Source organism: Rhopalosiphum maidis, chromosome 3 (assembly GCF_003676215.2).
Source record: "Rhopalosiphum maidis isolate BTI-1 chromosome 3, ASM367621v3, whole genome shotgun sequence".
Classification (NCBI taxonomy): Eukaryota; Metazoa; Arthropoda; class Insecta; order Hemiptera; family Aphididae; genus Rhopalosiphum; species Rhopalosiphum maidis.
Genome location: NC_040879.1, coordinates 75,333,804 through 75,357,758, shown reverse-complemented (window position 1 = coordinate 75,357,758; position 23,955 = coordinate 75,333,804). Strand labels below are relative to the sequence as shown.

Here is a 23,955-nt window from a genome sequence, read left to right as displayed (position 1 = left end):
AGTATCTTCTAGTTTATTTTCAAAATAATATGTTGATATTTTCCCAAAGTGGTATGAATGCAAATTTCTGTCTCAGCAAGCCTTGGGTAAACTGCTGCACTGCAATCTGAAAAAAATGTAGTCAGTTAAATTTGTAATATTGGTGGAGAATTAATTGAGAAATGAGTGTTTCATAAGCAGTTTAAAATATGAATTTAAAACACGAGTCAAAATTATCATTTAAAAGCATGTTTATAGTGTTTATGAAGTATCAGCATCAATGAAATACATGGAAGTTAATAAAGTTAAATAAGAATCATTTACTTAATTCAATGGTGTTGGTTTCATGTCAATTAATTGAGAATTGAGTGTTACATAAGCCATAAAAAATTTGAATTTGTAATATACTCCAAAATTATCATATAAAAACAAGTTTTATAGAGTTTATGAAGTCTTGGCTTAAATGAAATGTATGAAAGTAATTAATGCTAAATCAGATCCAATTTCTCTTTCTAGTGGTCAAGGTTTCAATGTACTAACATGAGAATTGAGTATTTTATAAGCAATTAAAAAAATGAATTTGTAAAATACGCCAAATTTACCATATAAAAACATGTTTTATAGTGTTTATGAAGTATTGGCATAAATGAAATGTATGAAAGTACTTAATGCTAATTAAGAAACATATTCTCTTTCTAGTGGTCAAAGTTTCAAGACACTGAATTGAGAATTCAGTATTTCATAAGTTATAAAAAATTTGAATTTGTAATTTACATTAAAATTATCATATAAAAACAAGTTTTATAGTGTTTATGAAGTATCAGCATCAACAAAAATACATGGAAGTTAATAATGCTAAATAAGAATCATTTACTTAATTCATTGGTCTTGGTTTCATGATACTAATTTTTTGTTTCACTAGTATTAATTTGCTATCAATTATATTCAATAACCATTACACACACATTGCATAAATCCAATATTATTATCAATATCTTCTAGTTTATTTTCAAAATAAGATGTTGATACTTTCCCCAGGTGGTATGAATGCAAATTCCTGTCTCAGCAAGCCTTGGGTGAACTGCTGCACTGCAATCTGAAAAAAATGTAGTCAGTTAAATATGTAAAATTAGTGGAGAATTATTTGAGAATTGAGTGTTTCATAAGCAGTTTAAAATATGAATTTATAACACGAGTCAAAATTGTCATTTAAAAGCGTGTTTATAGTGTTTATGAAGTGTCAGCATCAATGAAATACATGGAATTAATAATGCTTAATATGAATCATTTACCTAATTCATTGGTCTTGGTTTCATGATACTTACTTTTTGTTTCACTAATATTAAGTTGCTATCAATTACATACAGTTATTATTACACGTACCTTGCAAAAGACCATTGTTGTTATTATAAGTATCTTCTAGTTTATTTTCAAAATAAGATGTTGATTTTTTCCAAAGTGGTATATATGCAAATTCCTGTTTCAGCAAGTTTTGAGTGAACTGCTGTACTGCAATCTGAAAAAAATGTAGTCAGTTAAATATGTAAAATTAGTGGAGAATTAATTGAGAATTGAGTGTTTCATAAGCAGTTTAAAAAATGAATTTATAACACGAGTCAAAATTATTATATAAAAGCATGTTTATAGTGTTTATGAAGTACCAGCATCAATGAAATACATGAAAGTTAATAATGCTAAAAAAGAATCATTTACTTAATTCAATGGTGTTGGTTTCATGTCAATTAATTGAGAATTGAGTGTTTCATAAGCCATAAAATATTTGAATTTGTAATATACTCCAAATTTACCATATAAAAACATGTTTTATAGTGTTTATGAAGTATTGGCTTAAATGAAATGTATGAAAGTAATTAATGCTAATTAAGAAACATATTCTCTTTCTAGTGGTCAAAGTTTCAAGACACTGAATTGAGAATTCAGTATTTCGTAAGTTATAAAAAATTTGAATTTGTAATTTACATTAAAATTATCATATAAAAACATGTTTTATAGTGTTTATGAAGTATCAGCATCAACAAAAATACACGGAAGTTAATAATGCTAAATAAGAATCATTTACTTAATTCATTGGTCTTGGTTTCATGATACTAATTTTTTGTTTCACTAGCATTAATTTGCTATCAATTATATTCAATAACCATTACACACACATTGCATAAATCCAATATTATTATCAATATCTTCTAGTTTATTTTCAAAATAAGATGTTGATACTTTCCCCAGGTGGTATGAATGCAAATTCCTATCTCAGCAAGCCTTGGGTGAACTGCTGCACTGCAATCTGAAAAAAATGTAGTCAGTTAAATATGTAAAATTAGTGGAGAATTAATTGAGAATTGAGTGTTTCATAAGCAGTTTAAAAAATGAATTTATAACACGAGTCAAAATTATTATATAAAAGCATGTTTATAGTGTTTATGAAGTACCAGCATCAATGAAATACATGAAAGTTAATAATGCTAAAAAAGAATCATTTACTTAATCCAATTGTCAGTACTACACACCTTAAGGAGAACGAAAATAATTGTATAACAACTAGTGCGTGGACAACACTGGATAATTTAGAAATTGAAACAATCAAAACAAAAACTAACAGACAACATTCATTTTTAATACAAAATAATTGAAAACTATTTACAGTTGAAACTTTAACACAAGTACGAATGTAAAACTGTAAAAAGATACGAAATTTAAGCATAAACAGATGATAACAAATAATAATTATGATAAGCCATAAAAGATTGTACAAATTAACAGAATGTTTTGTACTTTTAAAAAAGAATACACTTGTACAATAACTGAAAAATACCCCTTTTCCATATGAATTTGATGATAAATTTAAATCATTTTCTTAATGCATTGGTCGAGGATCAGGACACTGACTTGTGTTAACTTCGGGCGTAAAATATGAACAATTCGTTGATATTATAAATATTCTTTCGTAAATGTACAAGATATTCGGTCAAAAGCCTAATAAATATACCGCCCCACTCCGGAGAGCAGTGGAACGGTGAACGGCACACAACCAACTAGATTCTTCCTGTGGCAGGTCAGCCGTCGACCAAGGTATGGGGAACCTCCCGCCCTCTGTTGGTGTTAATATCGACTTAATGATTAATTCTTCTATAAACAGTTAAAATGTGAATTTGTAATTTTTATCAAAATTATCATTTATGTATAGTCTAAATAAAAGATTTTTATAGCATAGGTAAATAAGAAGAATAAAAATTACAAGCTAAAAGTGTTTACTAATCTTTTATTCATATATATAACAAATAACAATTGTTTCACAACTATTAATTTATTATCAATTATATTCAATAACCATTACACACACATTGCAGAAATCCAATATTATTATCAGTATCTTCTAGTTTTTTTTCAAAATGAGATGTTGATACTTTCCCAAAGTGGTATGAATGCAAATTTCTGTCTCAGCAAGCCTTGGGTGAACTGCTGCACTGCAATCTGAAAAAATGTAGTCAGTTAAATTTGTAATATTGGTGGAGAATTAATTGAGAAATGAGTGTTTCATAAGCAGTTTAAAATATGAATTTAAAACACGAGTCAAAATTATCATTTAAAAGCATGTTTATAGTGTTTATGAAGTATCAGCATCAATGAAATACATGGAAGTTAATAAAGTTAAATAAGAATCATTTACTTAATTCAATGGTGTTGGTTTCATGTCAATTAATTGAGAATTGAGTGTTACATAAGCCATAAAAAATTTGAATTTGTAATATACTCCAAAATTATCATATAAAAACAAGTTTTATAGAGTTTATGAAGTCTTGGCTTAAATGAAATGTATGAAAGTAATTAATGCTAAATCAGATCCAATTTCTCTTTCTAGTGGTCAAGGTTTCAATGTACTAACATGAGAATTGAGTATTTTATAAGCAATTAAAAAAATGAATTTGTAAAATACGCCAAATTTACCATATAAAAACATGTTTTATAGTGTTTATGAAGTATTGGCATAAATGAAATGTATGAAAGTACTTAATGCTAATTAAGAAACATATTCTCTTTCTAGTGGTCAAAGTTTCAAGACACTGAATTGAGAATTCAGTATTTCATAAGTTATAAAAAATTTGAATTTGTAATTTACATTAAAATTATCATATAAAAACAAGTTTTATAGTGTTTATGAAGTATCAGCATCAACAAAAATACATGGAAGTTAATAATGCTAATGAAGAATCATTTACTTAATTCATTGGTCTTGGTTTCATGATACTAATTTTTTGTTTCACTAGTATTAATTTGCTATCAATTATATTCAATAACCATTACACACACATTGCATAAATCCAATATTATTATCAATATCTTCTAGTTTATTTTCAAAATAAGATGTTGATACTTTCCCCAGGTGGTATGAATGCGAATTCCTGTCTCAGCAAGCCTTGGGTGAACTGCTGCACTGCAATCTGAAAAAAATGTAGTCAGTTAAATATGTAAAATTAGTGGAGAATTATTTGAGAATTGAGTGTTTCATAAGCAGTTTAAAATATGAATTTATAACACGAGTCAAAATTGTCATTTAAAAGCGTGTTTATAGTGTTTATGAAGTGTCAGCATCAATGAAATACATGGAATTAATAATGCTTAATATGAATCATTTACCTAATTCATTGGTCTTGGTTTCATGATACTTACTTTTTGTTTCACTAATATTAAGTTGCTATCAATTACATACAGTTATTATTACACGTACCTTGCAAAAGACCATTGTTGTTATTATAAGTATCTTCTAGTTTATTTTCAAAATAAGATGTTGATTTTTTCCAAAGTGGTATATATGCAAATTCCTGTTTCAGCAAGTTTTGAGTGAACTGCTGTACTGCAATCTGAAAAAAATGTAGTCAGTTAAATATGTAAAATTAGTGGAGAATTAATTGAGAATTGAGTGTTTCATAAGCAGTTTAAAAAATGAATTTATAACACGAGTCAAAATTATTATATAAAAGCATGTTTATAGTGTTTATGAAGTACCAGCATCAATGAAATACATGAAAGTTAATAATGCTAAAAAAGAATCATTTACTTAATTCAATGGTGTTGGTTTCATGTCAATTAATTGAGAATTGAGTGTTTCATAAGCCATAAAATATTTGAATTTGTAATATACTCCAAATTTACCATATAAAAACATGTTTTATAGTGTTTATGAAGTATTGGCTTAAATGAAATGTATGAAAGTAATTAATGCTAATTAAGAAACATATTCTCTTTCTAGTGGTCAAAGTTTCAAGACACTGAATTGAGAATTCAGTATTTCGTAAGTTATAAAAAATTTGAATTTGTAATTTACATTAAAATTATCATATAAAAACATGTTTTATAGTGTTTATGAAGTATCAGCATCAACAAAAATACACGGAAGTTAATAATGCTAAATAAGAATCATTTACTTAATTCATTGGTCTTGGTTTCATGATACTAATTTTTTGTTTCACTAGCATTAATTTGCTATCAATTATATTCAATAACCATTACACACACATTGCATAAATCCAATATTATTATCAATATCTTCTAGTTTATTTTCAAAATAAGATGTTGATACTTTCCCCAGGTGGTATGAATGCAAATTCCTATCTCAGCAAGCCTTGGGTGAACTGCTGCACTGCAATCTGAAAAAAATGTAGTCAGTTAAATATGTAAAATTAGTGGAGAATTAATTGAGAATTGAGTGTTTCATAAGCAGTTTAAAAAATGAATTTATAACACGAGTCAAAATTATTATATAAAAGCATGTTTATAGTGTTTATGAAGTACCAGCATCAATGAAATACATGAAAGTTAATAATGCTAAAAAAGAATCATTTACTTAATCCAATTGTCAGTACTACACACCTTAAGGAGAACGAAAATAATTGTATAACAACTAGTGCGTGGACAACACTGGATAATTTAGAAATTGAAACAATCAAAACAAAAACTAACAGACAACATTCATTTTTAATACAAAATAATTGAAAACTATTTACAGTTGAAACTTTAACACAAGTACGAATGTAAAACTGTAAAAAGATACGAAATTTAAGCATAAACAGATGATAACAAATAATAATTATGATAAGCCATAAAAGATTGTACAAATTAACAGAATGTTTTGTACTTTTAAAAAAGAATACACTTGTACAATAACTGAAAAATACCCCTTTTCCATATGAATTTGATGATAAATTTAAATCATTTTCTTAATGCATTGGTCGAGGATCAGGACACTGACTTGTGTTAACTTCGGGCGTAAAATATGAACAATTCGTTGATATTATAAATATTCTTTCGTAAATGTACAAGATATTCGGTCAAAAGCCTAATAAATATACCGCCCCACTCCGGAGAGCAGTGGAACGGTGAACGGCACACAACCAACTAGATTCTTCCTGTGGCAGGTCAGCCGTCGACCAAGGTATGGGGAACCTCCCGCCCTCTGTTGGTGTTAATATCGACTTAATGATTAATTCTTCTATAAACAGTTAAAATGTGAATTTGTAATTTTTATCAAAATTATCATTTATGTATAGTCTAAATAAAAGATTTTTATAGCATAGGTAAATAAGAAGAATAAAAATTACAAGCTAAAAGTGTTTACTAATCTTTTATTCATATATATAACAAATAACAATTGTTTCACAACTATTAATTTATTATCAATTATATTCAATAACCATTACACACACATTGCAGAAATCCAATATTATTATCAGTATCTTCTAGTTTTTTTTCAAAATGAGATGTTGATACTTTCCCAAAGTGGTATGAATGCAAATTTCTGTCTCAGCAAGCCTTGGGTGAACTGCTGCACTGCAATCTGAAAAAATGTAGTCAGTTAAATTTGTAATATTGGTGGAGAATTAATTGAGAAATGAGTGTTTCATAAGCAGTTTAAAATATGAATTTAAAACACGAGTCAAAATTATCATTTAAAAGCATGTTTATAGTGTTTATGAAGTATCAGCATCAATGAAATACATGGAAGTTAATAAAGTTAAATAAGAATCATTTACTTAATTCAATGGTGTTGGTTTCATGTCAATTAATTGAGAATTGAGTGTTACATAAGCCATAAAAAATTTGAATTTGTAATATACTCCAAAATTATCATATAAAAACAAGTTTTATAGAGTTTATGAAGTCTTGGCTTAAATGAAATGTATGAAAGTAATTAATGCTAAATCAGATCCAATTTCTCTTTCTAGTGGTCAAGGTTTCAATGTACTAACATGAGAATTGAGTATTTTATAAGCAATTAAAAAAATGAATTTGTAAAATACGCCAAATTTACCATATAAAAACATGTTTTATAGTGTTTATGAAGTATTGGCATAAATGAAATGTATGAAAGTACTTAATGCTAATTAAGAAACATATTCTCTTTCTAGTGGTCAAAGTTTCAAGACACTGAATTGAGAATTCAGTATTTCATAAGTTATAAAAAATTTGAATTTGTAATTTACATTAAAATTATCATATAAAAACAAGTTTTATAGTGTTTATGAAGTATCAGCATCAACAAAAATACATGGAAGTTAATAATGCTAATGAAGAATCATTTACTTAATTCATTGGTCTTGGTTTCATGATACTAATTTTTTGTTTCACTAGTATTAATTTGCTATCAATTATATTCAATAACCATTACACACACATTGCATAAATCCAATATTATTATCAATATCTTCTAGTTTATTTTCAAAATAAGATGTTGATACTTTCCCCAGGTGGTATGAATGCGAATTCCTGTCTCAGCAAGCCTTGGGTGAACTGCTGCACTGCAATCTGAAAAAAATGTAGTCAGTTAAATATGTAAAATTAGTGGAGAATTATTTGAGAATTGAGTGTTTCATAAGCAGTTTAAAATATGAATTTATAACACGAGTCAAAATTGTCATTTAAAAGCGTGTTTATAGTGTTTATGAAGTGTCAGCATCAATGAAATACATGGAATTAATAATGCTTAATATGAATCATTTACCTAATTCATTGGTCTTGGTTTCATGATACTTACTTTTTGTTTCACTAATATTAAGTTGCTATCAATTACATACAGTTATTATTACACGTACCTTGCAAAAGACCATTGTTGTTATTATAAGTATCTTCTAGTTTATTTTCAAAATAAGATGTTGATTTTTTCCAAAGTGGTATATATGCAAATTCCTGTTTCAGCAAGTTTTGAGTGAACTGCTGTACTGCAATCTGAAAAAAATGTAGTCAGTTAAATATGTAAAATTAGTGGAGAATTAATTGAGAATTGAGTGTTTCATAAGCAGTTTAAAAAATGAATTTATAACACGAGTCAAAATTATTATATAAAAGCATGTTTATAGTGTTTATGAAGTACCAGCATCAATGAAATACATGAAAGTTAATAATGCTAAAAAAGAATCATTTACTTAATTCAATGGTGTTGGTTTCATGTCAATTAATTGAGAATTGAGTGTTTCATAAGCCATAAAATATTTGAATTTGTAATATACTCCAAATTTACCATATAAAAACATGTTTTATAGTGTTTATGAAGTATTGGCTTAAATGAAATGTATGAAAGTAATTAATGCTAATTAAGAAACATATTCTCTTTCTAGTGGTCAAAGTTTCAAGACACTGAATTGAGAATTCAGTATTTCGTAAGTTATAAAAAATTTGAATTTGTAATTTACATTAAAATTATCATATAAAAACATGTTTTATAGTGTTTATGAAGTATCAGCATCAACAAAAATACACGGAAGTTAATAATGCTAAATAAGAATCATTTACTTAATTCATTGGTCTTGGTTTCATGATACTAATTTTTTGTTTCACTAGCATTAATTTGCTATCAATTATATTCAATAACCATTACACACACATTGCATAAATCCAATATTATTATCAATATCTTCTAGTTTATTTTCAAAATAAGATGTTGATACTTTCCCCAGGTGGTATGAATGCAAATTCCTATCTCAGCAAGCCTTGGGTGAACTGCTGCACTGCAATCTGAAAAAAATGTAGTCAGTTAAATATGTAAAATTAGTGGAGAATTAATTGAGAATTGAGTGTTTCATAAGCAGTTTAAAAAATGAATTTATAACACGAGTCAAAATTATTATATAAAAGCATGTTTATAGTGTTTATGAAGTACCAGCATCAATGAAATACATGAAAGTTAATAATGCTAAAAAAGAATCATTTACTTAATCCAATTGTCAGTACTACACACCTTAAGGAGAACGAAAATAATTGTATAACAACTAGTGCGTGGACAACACTGGATAATTTAGAAATTGAAACAATCAAAACAAAAACTAACAGACAACATTCATTTTTAATACAAAATAATTGAAAACTATTTACAGTTGAAACTTTAACACAAGTACGAATGTAAAACTGTAAAAAGATACGAAATTTAAGCATAAACAGATGATAACAAATAATAATTATGATAAGCCATAAAAGATTGTACAAATTAACAGAATGTTTTGTACTTTTAAAAAAGAATACACTTGTACAATAACTGAAAAATACCCCTTTTCCATATGAATTTGATGATAAATTTAAATCATTTTCTTAATGCATTGGTCGAGGATCAGGACACTGACTTGTGTTAACTTCGGGCGTAAAATATGAACAATTCGTTGATATTATAAATATTCTTTCGTAAATGTACAAGATATTCGGTCAAAAGCCTAATAAATATACCGCCCCACTCCGGAGAGCAGTGGAACGGTGAACGGCACACAACCAACTAGATTCTTCCTGTGGCAGGTCAGCCGTCGACCAAGGTATGGGGAACCTCCCGCCCTCTGTTGGTGTTAATATCGACTTAATGATTAATTCTTCTATAAACAGTTAAAATGTGAATTTGTAATTTTTATCAAAATTATCATTTATGTATAGTCTAAATAAAAGATTTTTATAGCATAGGTAAATAAGAAGAATAAAAATTACAAGCTAAAAGTGTTTACTAATCTTTTATTCATATATATAACAAATAACAATTGTTTCACAACTATTAATTTATTATCAATTATATTCAATAACCATTACACACACATTGCAGAAATCCAATATTATTATCAGTATCTTCTAGTTTTTTTTCAAAATGAGATGTTGATACTTTCCCAAAGTGGTATGAATGCAAATTTCTGTCTCAGCAAGCCTTGGGTGAACTGCTGCACTGCAATCTGAAAAAATGTAGTCAGTTAAATTTGTAATATTGGTGGAGAATTAATTGAGAAATGAGTGTTTCATAAGCAGTTTAAAATATGAATTTAAAACACGAGTCAAAATTATCATTTAAAAGCATGTTTATAGTGTTTATGAAGTATCAGCATCAATGAAATACATGGAAGTTAATAAAGTTAAATAAGAATCATTTACTTAATTCAATGGTGTTGGTTTCATGTCAATTAATTGAGAATTGAGTGTTACATAAGCCATAAAAAATTTGAATTTGTAATATACTCCAAAATTATCATATAAAAACAAGTTTTATAGAGTTTATGAAGTCTTGGCTTAAATGAAATGTATGAAAGTAATTAATGCTAAATCAGATCCAATTTCTCTTTCTAGTGGTCAAGGTTTCAATGTACTAACATGAGAATTGAGTATTTTATAAGCAATTAAAAAAATGAATTTGTAAAATACGCCAAATTTACCATATAAAAACATGTTTTATAGTGTTTATGAAGTATTGGCATAAATGAAATGTATGAAAGTACTTAATGCTAATTAAGAAACATATTCTCTTTCTAGTGGTCAAAGTTTCAAGACACTGAATTGAGAATTCAGTATTTCATAAGTTATAAAAAATTTGAATTTGTAATTTACATTAAAATTATCATATAAAAACAAGTTTTATAGTGTTTATGAAGTATCAGCATCAACAAAAATACATGGAAGTTAATAATGCTAATGAAGAATCATTTACTTAATTCATTGGTCTTGGTTTCATGATACTAATTTTTTGTTTCACTAGTATTAATTTGCTATCAATTATATTCAATAACCATTACACACACATTGCATAAATCCAATATTATTATCAATATCTTCTAGTTTATTTTCAAAATAAGATGTTGATACTTTCCCCAGGTGGTATGAATGCGAATTCCTGTCTCAGCAAGCCTTGGGTGAACTGCTGCACTGCAATCTGAAAAAAATGTAGTCAGTTAAATATGTAAAATTAGTGGAGAATTATTTGAGAATTGAGTGTTTCATAAGCAGTTTAAAATATGAATTTATAACACGAGTCAAAATTGTCATTTAAAAGCGTGTTTATAGTGTTTATGAAGTGTCAGCATCAATGAAATACATGGAATTAATAATGCTTAATATGAATCATTTACCTAATTCATTGGTCTTGGTTTCATGATACTTACTTTTTGTTTCACTAATATTAAGTTGCTATCAATTACATACAGTTATTATTACACGTACCTTGCAAAAGACCATTGTTGTTATTATAAGTATCTTCTAGTTTATTTTCAAAATAAGATGTTGATTTTTTCCAAAGTGGTATATATGCAAATTCCTGTTCAGCAAGTTTTGAGTGAACTGCTGTACTGCAATCTGAAAAAAATGTAGTCAGTTAAATATGTAAAATTAGTGGAGAATTAATTGAGAATTGAGTGTTTCATAAGCAGTTTAAAAAATGAATTTATAACACGAGTCAAAATTATTATATAAAAGCATGTTTATAGTGTTTATGAAGTACCAGCATCAATGAAATACATGAAAGTTAATAATGCTAAAAAAGAATCATTTACTTAATTCAATGGTGTTGGTTTCATGTCAATTAATTGAGAATTGAGTGTTTCATAAGCCATAAAATATTTGAATTTGTAATATACTCCAAATTTACCATATAAAAACATGTTTTATAGTGTTTATGAAGTATTGGCTTAAATGAAATGTATGAAAGTAATTAATGCTAATTAAGAAACATATTCTCTTTCTAGTGGTCAAAGTTTCAAGACACTGAATTGAGAATTCAGTATTTCGTAAGTTATAAAAAATTTGAATTTGTAATTTACATTAAAATTATCATATAAAAACATGTTTTATAGTGTTTATGAAGTATCAGCATCAACAAAAATACACGGAAGTTAATAATGCTAAATAAGAATCATTTACTTAATTCATTGGTCTTGGTTTCATGATACTAATTTTTTGTTTCACTAGCATTAATTTGCTATCAATTATATTCAATAACCATTACACACACATTGCATAAATCCAATATTATTATCAATATCTTCTAGTTTATTTTCAAAATAAGATGTTGATACTTTCCCCAGGTGGTATGAATGCAAATTCCTATCTCAGCAAGCCTTGGGTGAACTGCTGCACTGCAATCTGAAAAAAATGTAGTCAGTTAAATATGTAAAATTAGTGGAGAATTAATTGAGAATTGAGTGTTTCATAAGCAGTTTAAAAAATGAATTTATAACACGAGTCAAAATTATTATATAAAAGCATGTTTATAGTGTTTATGAAGTACCAGCATCAATGAAATACATGAAAGTTAATAATGCTAAAAAAGAATCATTTACTTAATCCAATTGTCAGTACTACACACCTTAAGGAGAACGAAAATAATTGTATAACAACTAGTGCGTGGACAACACTGGATAATTTAGAAATTGAAACAATCAAAACAAAAACTAACAGACAACATTCATTTTTAATACAAAATAATTGAAAACTATTTACAGTTGAAACTTTAACACAAGTACGAATGTAAAACTGTAAAAAGATACGAAATTTAAGCATAAACAGATGATAACAAATAATAATTATGATAAGCCATAAAAGATTGTACAAATTAACAGAATGTTTTGTACTTTTAAAAAAGAATACACTTGTACAATAACTGAAAAATACCCCTTTTCCATATGAATTTGATGATAATTTTCAATGATAAATTTAAATCATTTTCTAATGCATTGGTCGAGGATCAGGACACTGACTTGTGTTAACTTCGGCGTAAAATATGAACAATTCGTTGATATTATAAATATTCTTTCGTAAATGTACAAGACATTCGGTCAAAAGCCTAATAAATATACCGCCCCACTCCGGAGAGCAGTGGAACGGTGAACGGCATCACAACCAACTAGATTCTTCCTGTGGCAGGTCAGCCGTCGACCATGGTATGGGGAACCTCCCGCCCTCTGTTGGTGTTAATATCGACTTAATGATTAATTCTTCTATAAACAGTTGAAAATGTGAATTTGTAATTTTTATCAAAATTATCATTTATGTATAGTCTAAATAAAAGATTTTTATAGCATAGGTAAATAAGAAGAATAAAAATTACAAGCTAAAAGTGTTTACTAATCTTTTATTCATATATATAACAAATAACAATTGTTTCACAACTATTAATTTATTATCAATTATATTCAATAACCATTACACACACATTGCAGAAATCCAATATTATTATCAGTATCTTCTAGTTTTTTTTCAAAATGAGATGTTGATACTTTCCCAAAGTGGTATGAATGCAAATTTCTGTCTCAGCAAGCCTTGGGTGAACTGCTGCACTGCAATCTGAAAAAATGTAGTCAGTTAAATTTGTAATATTGGTGGAGAATTAATTGAGAAATGAGTGTTTCATAAGCAGTTTAAAATATGAATTTAAAACACGAGTCAAAATTATCATTTAAAAGCATGTTTATAGTGTTTATGAAGTATCAGCATCAATGAAATACATGGAAGTTAATAAAGTTAAATAAGAATCATTTACTTAATTCAATGGTGTTGGTTTCATGTCAATTAATTGAGAATTGAGTGTTACATAAGCCATAAAAAATTTGAATTTGTAATATACTCCAAAATTATCATATAAAAACAAGTTTTATAGAGTTTATGAAGTCTTGGCTTAAATGAAATGTATGAAAGTAATTAATGCTAAATCAGATCCAATTTCTCTTTCTAGTGGTCAAGGTTTCAATGTACTAACATGAGAATTGAGTATTTTATAAGCAATTAAAAAAATGAATTTGTAAAATACGCCAAATTTACCATATAAAAACATGTTTTATAGTGTTTATGAAGTATTGGCATAAATGAAATGTATGAAAGTACTTAATGCTAATTAAGAAACATATTCTCTTTCTAGTGGTCAAAGTTTCAAGACACTGAATTGAGAATTCAGTATTTCATAAGTTATAAAAAATTTGAATTTGTAATTTACATTAAAATTATCATATAAAAACAAGTTTTATAGTGTTTATGAAGTATCAGCATCAACAAAAATACATGGAAGTTAATAATGCTAAATAAGAATCATTTACTTAATTCATTGGTCTTGGTTTCATGATACTAATTTTTTGTTTCACTAGTATTAATTTGCTATCAATTATATTCAATAACCATTACACACACATTGCATAAATCCAATATTATTATCAATATCTTCTAGTTTATTTTCAAAATAAGATGTTGATACTTTCCCCAGGTGGTATGAATGCAAATTCCTGTCTCAGCAAGCCTTGGGTGAACTGCTGCACTGCAATCTGAAAAAAATGTAGTCAGTTAAATATGTAAAATTAGTGGAGAATTATTTGAGAATTGAGTGTTTCATAAGCAGTTTAAAATATGAATTTATAACACGAGTCAAAATTGTCATTTAAAAGCGTGTTTATAGTGTTTATGAAGTGTCAGCATCAATGAAATACATGGAATTAATAATGCTTAATATGAATCATTTACCTAATTCATTGGTCTTGGTTTCATGATACTTACTTTTTGTTTCACTAATATTAAGTTGCTATCAATTACATACAGTTATTATTACACGTACCTTGCAAAAGACCATTGTTGTTATTATAAGTATCTTCTAGTTTATTTTCAAAATAAGATGTTGATTTTTTCCAAAGTGGTATATATGCAAATTCCTGTTTCAGCAAGTTTTGAGTGAACTGCTGTACTGCAATCTGAAAAAAATGTAGTCAGTTAAATATGTAAAATTAGTGGAGAATTAATTGAGAATTGAGTGTTTCATAAGCAGTTTAAAAAATGAATTTATAACACGAGTCAAAATTATTATATAAAAGCATGTTTATAGTGTTTATGAAGTACCAGCATCAATGAAATACATGAAAGTTAATAATGCTAAAAAAGAATCATTTACTTAATTCAATGGTGTTGGTTTCATGTCAATTAATTGAGAATTGAGTGTTTCATAAGCCATAAAATATTTGAATTTGTAATATACTCCAAATTTACCATATAAAAACATGTTTTATAGTGTTTATGAAGTATTGGCTTAAATGAAATGTATGAAAGTAATTAATGCTAATTAAGAAACATATTCTCTTTCTAGTGGTCAAAGTTTCAAGACACTGAATTGAGAATTCAGTATTTCGTAAGTTATAAAAAATTTGAATTTGTAATTTACATTAAAATTATCATATAAAAACATGTTTTATAGTGTTTATGAAGTATCAGCATCAACAAAAATACACGGAAGTTAATAATGCTAAATAAGAATCATTTACTTAATTCATTGGTCTTGGTTTCATGATACTAATTTTTTGTTTCACTAGCATTAATTTGCTATCAATTATATTCAATAACCATTACACACACATTGCATAAATCCAATATTATTATCAATATCTTCTAGTTTATTTTCAAAATAAGATGTTGATACTTTCCCCAGGTGGTATGAATGCAAATTCCTATCTCAGCAAGCCTTGGGTGAACTGCTGCACTGCAATCTGAAAAAAATGTAGTCAGTTAAATATGTAAAATTAGTGGAGAATTAATTGAGAATTGAGTGTTTCATAAGCAGTTTAAAAAATGAATTTATAACACGAGTCAAAATTATTATATAAAAGCATGTTTATAGTGTTTATGAAGTACCAGCATCAATGAAATACATGAAAGTTAATAATGCTAAAAAAGAATCATTTACTTAATCCAATTGTCAGTACTACACACCTTAAGGAGAACGAAAATAATTGTATAACAACTAGTGCGTGGACAACACTGGATAATTTAGAAATTGAAACAATCAAAACAAAAACTAACAGACAACATTCATTTTTAATACAAAATAATTGAAAACTATTTACAGTTGAAACTTTAACACAAGTACGAATGTAAAACTGTAAAAAGATACGAAATTTAAGCATAAACAGATGATAACAAATAATAATTATGATAAGCCATAAAAGATTGTACAAATTAACAGAATGTTTTGTACTTTTAAAAAAGAATACACTTGTACAATAACTGAAAAATACCCCTTTTCCATATGAATTTGATGATAATTTTTCAATGATAAATTTAAATCATTTTCTAATGCATTGGTCGAGGATCAGGACACTGACTTGTGTTAACTTCGGCCGTAAAATATGAACAATTCGTTGATATTATAAATATTCTTTCGTAAATGTACAAGACATTCGGTCAAAAGCCTAATAAATATACCGCCCCACTCCGGAGAGCAGTTGAACGGTGAACGGCTCACAACCAACTAGATTCTTCCTGTGGCAGGTCAGCCGTCGACCATGGTATGGGGAACCTCCCGCCCTCTGTTGGTGTTAATATCGACTTAATGATTAATTCTTCTATAAACAGTTGAAAATGTGAATTTGTAATTTTTGTCAAAATTATCATTTATATATAGTCTAAATAAAAGATTTTTATAGCATAGGTAAATAAGAAGAATAAAAATTACAAGCTAAAAGTGTTTACTAATCTTTTATTCATATATATAACAAATAACAATTGTTTCACAACTAATAATTTATTATCAATTATATTCAATAACCATTACACACACATTGCATAAATCCAATATTATTATCAGTATCTTCTAGTTTATTTTCAAAATAAGATGTTGATACTTTCCCAAGGTGGTATGAATGCGAATTCCTGTCTCAGCAAGCCTTGGGTGAACTGCTGCACTGCAATCTGAAAAAAATGTAGTCAGTTAAATATGTAAAATTAGTGGAGAATTATTTGAGAATTGAGTGTTTCATAAGTAGTTTAAAATATGAATTTATAACACGAGTCAAAATTGTCATTTAAAAGCGTGTTTATAGTGTTTATGAAGTATCAGCATCAATGAAATACATGGAATTAATAATGCTTAATAAGAATCATTTACCTAATTCATTGGTCTTGGTTTCATGATACTTACTTTTTGTTTCACTAATATTAAGTTGCTATCAATTACATACAGTTATTATTACACGTACCTTGCAAAAGACCATTGTTGTTATTATAAGTATCTTCTAGTTTATTTTCAAAATAAGATGTTGATTTTTTCCAAAGTGGTATATATGCAAATTCCTGTTTCAGCAAGTTTTGAGTGAACTGCTGTACTGCAATCTGAAAAAAATGTAGTCAGTTAAATATGTAAAATTAGTGGAGAATTAATTGAGAATTGAGTGTTTCATAAGCAGTTTAAAAAATGAATTTATAACACGAGTCAAAATTATTATATAAAAGCATGTTTATAGTGTTTATGAAGTACCAGCATCAATGAAATACATGAAAGTTAATAATGCTAAAAAAGAATCATTTACTTAATTCAATGGTGTTGGTTTCATGTCAATTAATTGAGAATTGAGTGTTTCATAAGCCATAAAATATTTGAATTTGTAATATACTCCAAATTTACCATATAAAAACATGTTTTATAGTGTTTATGAAGTATTGGCTTAAATGAAATGTATGAAAGTAATTAATGCTAATTAAGAAACATATTCTCTTTCTAGTGGTCAAAGTTTCAAGACACTGAATTGAGAATTCAGTATTTCGTAAGTTATAAAAAATTTGAATTTGTAATTTACATTAAAATTATCATATAAAAACATGTTTTATAGTGTTTATGAAGTATCAGCATCAACAAAAATACACGGAAGTTAATAATGCTAAATAAGAATCATTTACTTAATTCATTGGTCTTGGTTTCATGATACTAATTTTTTGTTTCACTAGCATTAATTTGCTATCAATTATATTCAATAACCATTACACACACATTGCATAAATCCAATATTATTATCAATATCTTCTAGTTTATTTTCAAAATAAGATGTTGATACTTTCCCCAGGTGGTATGAATGCAAATTCCTATCTCAGCAAGCCTTGGGTGAACTGCTGCACTGCAATCTGAAAAAAATGTAGTCAGTTAAATATGTAAAATTAGTGGAGAATTAATTGAGAATTGAGTGTTTCATAAGCAGTTTAAAAAATGAATTTATAACACGAGTCAAAATTATTATATAAAAGCATGTTTATAGTGTTTATGAAGTACCAGCATCAATGAAATACATGAAAGTTAATAATGCTAAAAAAGAATCATTTACTTAATCCAATTGTCAGTACTACACACCTTAAGGAGAACGAAAATAATTGTATAACAACTAGTGCGTGGACAACACTGGATAATTTAGAAATTGAAACAATCAAAACAAAAACTAACAGACAACATTCATTTTTAATACAAAATAATTGAAAACTATTTACAGTTGAAACTTTAACACAAGTACGAATGTAAAACTGTAAAAAGATACGAAATTTAAGCATAAACAGATGATAACAAATAATAATTATGATAAGCCATAAAAGATTGTACAAATTAACAGAATGTTTTGTACTTTTAAAAAAGAATACACTTGTACAATAACTGAAAAATACCCCTTTTCCATATGAATTTGATGATAATTTTTCAATGATAAATTTAAATCATTTTCTAAATGCATTGGTCGAGGATCAGGACACTGACTTGTGTTAACTTCGGCCGTAAAATATGAACAATTCGTTGATATTATAAATATTCTTTCGTAAATGTACAAGACATTCGGTCAAAAGCCTAATAAATATACCGCCCCACTCCGGAGAGCAGTTGAACGGTGAACGGCTCACAACCAACTAGATTCTTCCTGTGGCAGGTCAGCCGTCGACCATGGTATGGGGAACCTCCCGCCCTCTGTTGGTGTTAATATCGACTTAATGATTAATTCTTCTATAAACAGTTGAAAATGTGAATTTGTAATTTTTGTCAAAATTATCATTTATATATAGTCTAAATAAAAGATTTTTATAGCATAGGTAAATAAGAAGAATAAAAATTACAAGCTAAAAGTGTTTACTAATCTTTTATTCATATATATAACAAATAACAATTGTTTCACAACTAATAATTTATTATCAATTATATTCAATAACCATTACACACACATTGCATAAATCCAATATTATTATCAATATCTTCTAGTTTATTTTCAAAATAAGATGTTGATACTTTCCCCAGGTGGTATGAATGCGAATTCCTGTCTCAGCAAGCCTTGGGTGAACTGCTGCACTGCAATCTGAAAAAATGTAGTCAGTTAAATATGTAAAATTAGTGGAGAATTATTTGAGAATTGAGTGTTTCATAAGTAGTTTAAAATATGAATTTATAACACGAGTCAAAATTGTCATTTAAAAGCGTGTTTATAGTGTTTATGAAGTATCAGCATCAATGAAATACATGGAATTAATAATGCTTAATAAGAATCATTTACCTAATTCATTGGTCTTGGTTTCATGATACTTACTTTTTGTTTCACTAATATTAAGTTGCTATCAATTACATACAGTTATTATTACACGTACCTTGCAAAAGACCATTGTTGTTATTATAAGTATCTTCTAGTTTATTTTCAAAATAAGATGTTGATTTTTTCCAAAGTGGTATATATGCAAATTCCTGTTTCAGCAAGTTTTGAGTGAACTGCTGTACTGCAATCTGAAAAAAATGTAGTCAGTTAAATATGTAAAATTAGTGGAGAATTAATTGAGAATTGAGTGTTTCATAAGCAGTTTAAAAAATGAATTTATAACACGAGTCAAAATTATTATATAAAAGCATGTTTATAGTGTTTATGAAGTACCAGCATCAATGAAATACATGAAAGTTAATAATGCTAAAAAAGAATCATTTACTTAATTCAATGGTGTTGGTTTCATGTCAATTAATTGAGAATTGAGTTTCATAAGCCATAAAATATTTGAATTTGTAATATACTCCAAATTTACCATATAAAAACATGTTTTATAGTGTTTATGAAGTATTGGCTTAAATGAAATGTATGAAAGTAATTAATGCTAATTAAGAAACATATTCTCTTTCTAGTGGTCAAAGTTTCAAGACACTGAATTGAGAATTCAGTATTTCGTAAGTTATAAAAAATTTGAATTTGTAATTTACATTAAAATTATCATATAAAAACATGTTTTATAGTGTTTATGAAGTATCAGCATCAACAAAAATACACGGAAGTTAATAATGCTAAATAAGAATCATTTACTTAATTCATTGGTCTTGGTTTCATGATACTAATTTTTTGTTTCACTAGCATTAATTTGCTATCAATTATATTCAATAACCATTACACACACATTGCATAAATCCAATATTATTATCAATATCTTCTAGTTTATTTTCAAAATAAGATGTTGATACTTTCCCCAGGTGGTATGAATGCAAATTCCTATCTCAGCAAGCCTTGGGTGAACTGCTGCACTGCAATCTGAAAAAAATGTAGTCAGTTAAATATGTAAAATTAGTGGAGAATTAATTGAGAATTGAGTGTTTCATAAGCAGTTTAAAAAATGAATTTATAACACGAGTCAAAATTATTATATAAAAGCATGTTTATAGTGTTTATGAAGTACCAGCATCAATGAAATACATGAAAGTTAATAATGCTAAAAAAGAATCATTTACTTAATCCAATTGTCAGTACTACACACCTTAAGGAGAACGAAAATAATTGTATAACAACTAGTGCGTGGACAACACTGGATAATTTAGAAATTGAAACAATCAAAACAAAAACTAACAGACAACATTCATTTTTAATACAAAATAATTGAAAACTATTTACAGTTGAAACTTTAACACAAGTACGAATGTAAAACTGTAAAAAGATACGAAATTTAAGCATAAACAGATGATAACAAATAATAATTATGATAAGCCATAAAAGATTGTACAAATTAACAGAATGTTTTGTACTTTTAAAAAAGAATACACTTGTACAATAACTGAAAAATACCCCTTTTCCATATGAATTTGATGATAATTTTTCAATGATAAATTTAAATCATTTTCTAAATGCATTGGTCGAGGATCAGGACACTGACTTGTGTTAACTTCGGCCGTAAAATATGAACAATTCGTTGATATTATAAATATTCTTTCGTAAATGTACAAGACATTCGGTCAAAAGCCTAATAAATATACCGCCCCACTCCGGAGAGCAGTTGAACGGTGAACGGCTCACAACCAACTAGATTCTTCCTGTGGCAGGTCAGCCGTCGACCATGGTATGGGGAACCTCCCGCCCTCTGTTGGTGTTAATATCGACTTAATGATTAATTCTTCTATAAACAGTTGAAAATGTGAATTTGTAATTTTTGTCAAAATTATCATTTATATATAGTCTAAATAAAAGATTTTTATAGCATAGGTAAATAAGAAGAATAAAAATTACAAGCTAAAAGTGTTTACTAATCTTTTATTCATATATATAACAAATAACAATTGTTTCACAACTAATAATTTATTATCAATTATATTCAATAACCATTACACACACATTGCATAAATCCAATATTATTATCAATATCTTCTAGTTTATTTTCAAAATAAGATGTTGATACTTTCCCCAGGTGGTATGAATGCGAATTCCTGTCTCAGCAAGCCTTGGGTGAACTGCTGCACTGCAATCTGAAAAAAATGTAGTCAGTTAAATATGTAAAATTAGTGGAGAATTATTTGAGAATTGAGTGTTTCATAAGTAGTTTAAAATATGAATTTATAACACGAGTCAAAATTGTCATTTAAAAGCGTGTTTATAGTGTTTATGAAGTATCAGCATCAATGAAATACATGGAATTAATAATGCTTAATAAGAATCATTTACCTAATTCATTGGTCTTGGTTTCATGATACTTACTTTTTGTTTCACTAATATTAAGTTGCTATCAATTACATACAGTTATTATTACACGTACCTTGCAAAAGACCATTGTTGTTATTATAAGTATCTTCTAGTTTATTTTCAAAATAAGATGTTGATTTTTTCCAAAGTGGTATATATGCAAATTCCTGTTTCAGCAAGTTTTGAGTGAACTGCTGTACTGCAATCTGAAAAAAATGTAGTCAGTTAAATATGTAAAATTAGTGGAGAATTAATTGAGAATTGAGTGTTTCATAAGCAGTTTAAAAAATGAATTTATAACACGAGTCAAAATTATTATATAAAAGCATGTTTATAGTGTTTATGAAGTACCAGCATCAATGAAATACATGAAAGTTAATAATGCTAAAAAAGAATCATTTACTTAATTCAATGGTGTTGGTTTCATGTCAATTAATTGAGAATTGAGTTTCATAAGCCATAAAATATTTGAATTTGTAATATACTCCAAATTTACCATATAAAAACATGTTTTATAGTGTTTATGAAGTATTGGCTTAAATGAAATGTATGAAAGTAATTAATGCTAATTAAGAAACATATTCTCTTTCTAGTGGTCAAAGTTTCAAGACACTGAATTGAGAATTCAGTATTTCGTAAGTTATAAAAAATTTGAATTTGTAATTTACATTAAAATTATCATATAAAAACATGTTTTATAGTGTTTATGAAGTATCAGCATCAACAAAAATACACGGAAGTTAATAATGCTAAATAAGAATCATTTACTTAATTCATTGGTCTTGGTTTCATGATACTAATTTTTTGTTTCACTAGCATTAATTTGCTATCAATTATATTCAATAACCATTACACACACATTGCATAAATCCAATATTATTATCAATATCTTCTAGTTTATTTTCAAAATAAGATGTTGATACTTTCCCCAGGTGGTATGAATGCAAATTCCTATCTCAGCAAGCCTTGGGTGAACTGCTGCACTGCAATCTGAAAAAAATGTAGTCAGTTAAATATGTAAAATTAGTGGAGAATTAATTGAGAATTGAGTGTTTCATAAGCAGTTTAAAAAATGAATTTATAACACGAGTCAAAATTATTATATAAAAGCATGTTTATAGTGTTTATGAAGTACCAGCATCAATGAAATACATGAAAGTTAATAATGCTAAAAAAGAATCATTTACTTAATCCAATTGTCAGTACTACACACCTTAAGGAGAACGAAAATAATTGTATAACAACTAGTGCGTGGACAACACTGGATAATTTAGAAATTGAAACAATCAAAACAAAAACTAACAGACAACATTCATTTTTAATACAAAATAATTGAAAACTATTTACAGTTGAAACTTTAACACAAGTACGAATGTAAAACTGTAAAAAGATACGAAATTTAAGCATAAACAGATGATAACAAATAATAATTATGATAAGCCATAAAAGATTGTACAAATTAACAGAATGTTTTGTACTTTTAAAAAAGAATACACTTGTACAATAACTGAAAAATACCCCTTTTCCATATGAATTTGATGATAATTTTTCAATGATAAATTTAAATCATTTTCTAAATGCATTGGTCGAGGATCAGGACACTGACTTGTGTTAACTTCGGCCGTAAAATATGAACAATTCGTTGATATTATAAATATTCTTTCGTAAATGTACAAGACATTCGGTCAAAAGCCTAATAAATATACCGCCCCACTCCGGAGAGCAGTTGAACGGTGAACGGCTCACAACCAACTAGATTCTTCCTGTGGCAGGTCAGCCGTCGACCATGGTATGGGGAACCTCCCGCCCTCTGTTGGTGTTAATATCGACTTAATGATTAATTCTTCTATAAACAGTTGAAAATGTGAATTTGTAATTTTTGTCAAAATTATCATTTATATATAGTCTAAATAAAAGATTTTTATAGCATAGGTAAATAAGAAGAATAAAAATTACAAGCTAAAAGTGTTTACTAATCTTTTATTCATAT

General features: G+C 27.3%; 6 long non-coding RNA genes across 6 annotated transcripts; all 6 read right to left on the bottom strand.

The window, feature by feature from the left end:
* Nucleotides 1–1,025: 1,025 nt before the first annotated feature.
* On the bottom strand, nt 1,026–4,266 carry LOC113559185. Its single transcript, XR_003405890.1, has 3 exons — nt 4,215–4,266; nt 1,363–1,495; nt 1,026–1,075 (listed from the first exon to the last, which is right to left on the bottom strand). It is a non-coding gene; the product is annotated as an uncharacterized LOC113559185 (long non-coding RNA).
* Nucleotides 4,267–4,389: 123 nt separating this feature from the next.
* On the bottom strand, nt 4,390–7,627 carry LOC113559186. Its single transcript, XR_003405891.1, has 3 exons — nt 7,576–7,627; nt 4,724–4,856; nt 4,390–4,436 (listed from the first exon to the last, which is right to left on the bottom strand). It is a non-coding gene; the product is annotated as an uncharacterized LOC113559186 (long non-coding RNA).
* Nucleotides 7,628–14,481: 6,854 nt separating this feature from the next.
* On the bottom strand, nt 14,482–15,572 carry LOC113559240. Its single transcript, XR_003405902.1, has 3 exons — nt 15,516–15,572; nt 14,819–14,951; nt 14,482–14,531 (listed from the first exon to the last, which is right to left on the bottom strand). It is a non-coding gene; the product is annotated as an uncharacterized LOC113559240 (long non-coding RNA).
* A 1,319-nt stretch (nt 15,573–16,891) lies between these two features.
* LOC113559233 lies at nt 16,892–17,979 on the bottom strand. The gene is made up of 3 exons (XR_003405899.1): nt 17,923–17,979; nt 17,226–17,358; nt 16,892–16,938 (listed from the first exon to the last, which is right to left on the bottom strand). It is a non-coding gene; the product is annotated as an uncharacterized LOC113559233 (long non-coding RNA).
* A 1,320-nt stretch (nt 17,980–19,299) lies between these two features.
* Nucleotides 19,300–20,384, bottom strand: LOC113559234. The gene is made up of 3 exons (XR_003405900.1): nt 20,328–20,384; nt 19,633–19,765; nt 19,300–19,346 (listed from the first exon to the last, which is right to left on the bottom strand). It is a non-coding gene; the product is annotated as an uncharacterized LOC113559234 (long non-coding RNA).
* Nucleotides 20,385–21,704: 1,320 nt separating this feature from the next.
* Nucleotides 21,705–22,790, bottom strand: LOC113559239. Its single transcript, XR_003405901.1, has 3 exons — nt 22,734–22,790; nt 22,039–22,171; nt 21,705–21,751 (listed from the first exon to the last, which is right to left on the bottom strand). It is a non-coding gene; the product is annotated as an uncharacterized LOC113559239 (long non-coding RNA).
* Between the last annotated feature and the right edge of the window lie 1,165 nt (nt 22,791–23,955).